General features: G+C 31.6%; 1 pseudogene; it reads right to left on the reverse strand.

Moving 5' to 3' along the window:
* Positions 1-5,293: 5,293 nt before the first annotated feature.
* On the reverse strand, positions 5,294-5,412 carry LOC111732165 (annotated as a pseudogene).
* Positions 5,413-5,517: the final 105 nt, after the last annotated feature.

Raw genomic sequence — 5,517 nt, forward strand, 5'->3', positions numbered from 1 at the left:
ATTTTCCTCAAGAGCAAATCAGAACATTCTCTTCAATGTTTTTGTGGCTTGGAGTTTAACTGTAAGCTTCTTGTAGTTGTAGATTTTTGGATGGTTTATGAAAAAAAAGTAAGAACAACTGTTATTTCTCAGAAAAGTTTTTAAAAACTTAATTCATATATTAAATTGACTTAAAATATTTACTCATGTGGAGTATTTTTTTTTTTTTTTAATTTCTGAATTTAACCAGGAGAAACTATGTCTTATTTGAGTGTCTACCAGTTAGCAAGCACTGTGCCTGGCACATAGAAGATCTTAAATGAATATTTATGGAGTGAATGAATGAGTTGGTGAATGAATGAAGAAACCATGTTAACATATGACAATCCTTTATTCTATTAAAAAATACAATCACTTAGAACCTTTATTCTTTCTTCATGACTTATAATTTTATGCAAGAAACTTTGAAATCATGCTAGTGATTTTCTTTAGAGAATTGTTTCAAAAACTCCACATTAAATATAATGTTTATGTCAATTGTAATTGGAAAATAAATTTTAAAAAACTTCACATTAAAATAACCTATATCCTCAAGTCATAAAGACAAAATGCTCTAGGTATCCACAAAAATGGATTGTTATATGTGCTTGAACTAGGGATAAAATAGCTCTTCTAAGCAAATATTATATATGCCCCTCTAATAAATTCATACCAAGCTTCCAGTTACTACTCTACCCCACTCCTTTATCCAGACATACATGCTTCAGGCATCTAAAAATCCAAGTGCTTTCTTAGCCTCATTTTCCATATCAAAGCAATTACAATCGATTATATCAGTCTTGTGAAATCAGTTTCAACACGTGAAGCAAGTCTTGCCTTTATAGCTACAGATTTTAATTGATTGTAAAACTCAACATTTATCACTTGTTAAATTAATTTTAAGTAACAGCAAGTAGGTGTAGAGGGACTTGGCAGAACCTCAATCACATCTGATTTGACCACCCACACCTACGTATTCCTGGATACACTTTTCTGATCTTAAGAAAAACTAACTAACGCTGCTGACGATTCCTGGGAAGAGGTGAGTTTAAAAGGACTAGATTCTGTGATCACTAGCTTTCTCGGGAGCATTTTTACAAAATAACAATGACAAAGATCTGTACTGAGCACTTTACATTTAGTAACATATAATTCTCACAGCCATCCTATGAGGAAGATAGTACGATTTTCCTCATTTTCTAATAATGAAACTGAAGTTTAGACATTGTAACCTGATCAAGATCAAACAAGTACACAGCAGATACCAGGTCTCAACTTAGAAACTGGACTTTTCCTGGCTCTGCACAGACAATCAGTACCACTCCAGCCCTTGCATCAAAGGGAACCTCCCATCCACTGCCTAAGTATAATTCAGTCCATTCCTACTCACTTGCCCAGCACTCACAGGTATTATACTTTATACCTGAGATAACATTTTTATCATTTTTATTCAGACTGAAGTATATTTCCCTGTCACAAATTCTTTCTTTTAAAATTCTAGAATATGTCGGTAGGCTTCTCTATCATTTGAAAGTCTGGTAATGAATTTCCCTGAAAGTTTATGGATAAATAAAAGAGCTTCTCTTAATTCATAGAAGGATTGTTCTATTCTTAAATTATGAACCAGGAATTAATTGAATATTTACATGGGCTCCATCTACCAAAATAAGTTTTACATCATATTACTTATATCTTTGGTTACTAATCATTTATCGTCCAACAACCACCGTTTACTTAAAATACTAAGTATATTTTTCAAGTGGATAAAATATATGTGAATTCTATCTCATATTTTGATGTATATATTTAATATAGTTATAAAATGGATATAATAAATGTATGTCATACATACACATGTAATAAAATGTTATATATGTATATATAACTATACTTTTTTCTACAAATTAATTTGCATCTAAATATCCTTTTTTAACTGAACTTTTCATTCTTGTATTTATTTATTCTTTCTGTAAATATTTACTGAATATACTATTTACATTCAATTAGAGATAACTTATACTAGAAAAATCCACCATCAATTAGATATTTCACACGCTGAACAATCACTGAAGAATAACTAACCAGTGTTATTGCCTGAGTGTTTCAGAACATTAACAAGTATTCAGAAATTCCACCTGTTCAATCACTTACCTAGATAACAATATCAATGCATTTATTGTGATGTACTTGTTTTTTAAAAAATCTGATTATACTATCTTTATAGCCAGGAAAAGAAAATGTATTTTGATTAAAATTATAGCAGTAAATTAAAATGTATTTTTTAAAGTGCATTCACTGGATTTTTGTGATAGACATTTTACTGTGGACTAAATTTTAGCTTAATTTTTGCCTTAAGTTTTGCCTTAATTTTATTATATTGAAAACAAGAATGTCTTTATTAAGTTACAACTAATATTTGTCCAATCTTGTGTTTGTTGATTGAATAACAGACATTCCTTCATTTACCCATCTCATTTTATTTAATTCACCAAATATCTAGTGACCATCTAACTACATATTTGATACATTGCTGGATATTGGGGTTTCAAAAGCAGGTACATAATCTTTACCATTATAGATTGAGAAGAAATTAATTAAAAATGTAAAAAATGCTAAAAAGGAAAAAGTGTGAGTTATGAAATCATAGAAGAGTGAGAGCAGGTTTACTCTATGAATGACACCAGAGAAGGCATCACAAAGAATGTGAAAGAGGTGAAGCTATCTGAAAAATAAATAAGATTTTAAATAGGTCAAAAGAAAGAAAAGATTGTTCTAGCCAGGGAGAACAACATATGTAAAGGCTCAATTTCAGGAAGAAAGATGGTCCACTCCAGGAAAAAAAGAATTATGGTACGGACCACAGTGAACAATTAGAAATTGATACTAAAGGAAGGACGAGATATAGGCAAGGGCCAGATTAATGAGAAATTGCATGTCATGTTGAGGATTTTGGTTTATAATCTCAAAGTGAAATCCACTAAAGTAGTTTAATTTATAAAAGCACACTCATAGTTGAGATTTAAGTAATCATTATAATAATCATGATTCTGGCTTTATTTTTTAAGACTGGAAATGAGAATAGAAAAAGTAGATGGAAAAAATAGTATTTATGTGTCTAGGTCATAATTTAAGAGATGGTGCTTTAGATGATACTAAATACAGTAGACTTTTTAAAAGAAATTAGTTGTACTCCTGGCTCTTCAGGAGGTAAAAATGGACTGATTAGTTAGATGTTGGTGAGTGATGAAAGAAAGATAATATTAAGGAAGCCTAATATCTATCTGGATTTGAAACTGATAGTAAAAATGGTAAAAACAAATGGAAAACTGGCATGGGAAAACTTGAAGAGGGAAATATTTTTGTTTTAGCTGTGTTGGGTATGAGATGCTTTTTACATATCCAAGTGGGTAACTGAAGTAGGCAGATGAATAGATATGTTTAGAGTTAAAGATTTAAGACAAGACATATGAATTTCTGAGTCATATAGATGGACTTATACGTAATTTTACCTATGGGCATGAGATTTCTTGGCGAAGCTATAGAAAATGAGAAGAGAAAGGTGAGTGGGATGAAACCATGAAACTCTCCAACATTTAAAGGCTGAGAGAAGAAGATGTACCAACAAAAGCAAATGAGGAGGACAGAAAGGTAAGAGAAGAGGAAACCAGAAGAGTGAGGTGGCAGAAACTAGGGAGAGAGCTCAAAGCCTGTTTAGATGTCATCCATATTTAGGACTGAAAATTACTAATGAATTTAATGGCATAGAGTTGACCAATGACTACATCAAGATCCATTAGGTGGACTGACAGGCTTAGTCACATTAGCGGTGCTAAACTGTGATTGGACAGTGAAGAAAAAGAGACAGCAAATATAAACAACTATTTTGAGAAGCCTGTCAGGGTAAAAAAAGATAAAGAGCCCAGGAGTAAATAGTATAAGTTAAGATGATGGAAATAAAAAGAGGAAGGGCTCAGAGACAGGAATAGTTGACCACCTGATAACTTCCTTTGAGGAAGCACTCAGCTACTGGTTTCTATTTTCTTTGGAAATAAAAACAAGAAAAGTGTCAAGGATGAGGAGGGATGGGATGGTAGTGGAACGGGTTGGAAATATGAGAAGAATGGGTAAAGATAAAAGTAGTCCTTGATGAAACTAGGATAACCTTTCAATTTACATGCCATTCCTTTAAATAATCTGATAATAACTCTTGATAATAACTGGCTCTAGTTAGGGACTTGTCCTAGTTATTTTTGTTTTTGTTTTTTATTCATATGTGCTTTTAAATTTTATTTTATTTATGCAACTGATATAACATGTTTTAATCAGGAGAGAAAATTTTAAATACTACTTAATAAACACACATTGTTTTCTTAGATATATCATAGCTTATCTTTTCCTATTCATTTAGTTTATATATTAATATATACACGTAAAGAAAAATTTGGTTGGTCTTAATTAGTAATGTGTTCATTCAGCTGCAAATAAGAGAGACTTACAGCAATAAAAATAGGCTTTATTTTTCTCACATAAAGAAATGGGAAAACAAAAAGTTAATGTCAGAATATTAATGGTTTTTTTGAAATGTAGGTCTTACTTATGATAGTAATTCTAGTGTTTTATTAAAAATAAATTCTTCAGAATTAATTTTAAAAGTAGAATTAAAGTTTTATTTTTTTAAATAAAAATCTATAAAGAAAAATAGAAACATGTATATATGTGTGTGTATATATATATATATATTCTCACATTCTCTTGCTTGTCTCTTCATTTATTGTAATATGTTTTTGAGTAGCTGAATGTTTTAACTTTGATAAAATCTAATTTATTATTTTTTTCTTTAATATTTCTTCCTTCTGCCCTTTCTTCTTCTCTCCTGCCTGCCCACCTGCCTGTCTGCATTTTAAAGATATTCTATTATGTTCTGGCCTACATTGTTTCTTGTGAAAAATGTACCAGTTATTCATACAGCACATTTATATATTCTTATAAATTTTTAAGCACAAAATTGTTAAATATTAATCAACATTCTAATATAAATTATTAGCTGACGCATTAGTCCAGCTGCTTCCACTGATGCTTGCCCTGCTGTCAAGGAAGACCTCATGGATATCTCCTCTAATATAGCTGGTTTGCTGAGGTTCAGTATTGCTTTTTTGTCTTAAGAGGAGCATTTTCTTTTTCTTTTTTTCTTTTTTTTTAGGCAAGGCAACCCTTGGTTGACCTCACAGATTGCAAGGACTTTGTCAGCTTACAATGCCTTATTTTTTATTTTTTATGCCTACAGTACCGGGTTTTCCTAGGTGGTCTCCCATCCAACTACTAACCAGGCCCGACCCTGCTTAGCTTCTGAGATCAGACAGGATCGGGCTTGTTCAGGGTGGCATGGCTGTAGACTAAGAGGAAGCACTTTCAGAACCACCATTTCCAGCAGCTCTTCTGATCTTTGCAATGGTACTGAGCTGCAGCAGCTTTGATTTCTCTTCCACCAACCCAGAAAGG

Source organism: Pteropus vampyrus, unplaced genomic scaffold (genome assembly GCF_000151845.1).
Source record: "Pteropus vampyrus isolate Shadow unplaced genomic scaffold, Pvam_2.0 Scaffold11, whole genome shotgun sequence".
Classification (NCBI taxonomy): Eukaryota; Metazoa; Chordata; class Mammalia; order Chiroptera; family Pteropodidae; genus Pteropus; species Pteropus vampyrus.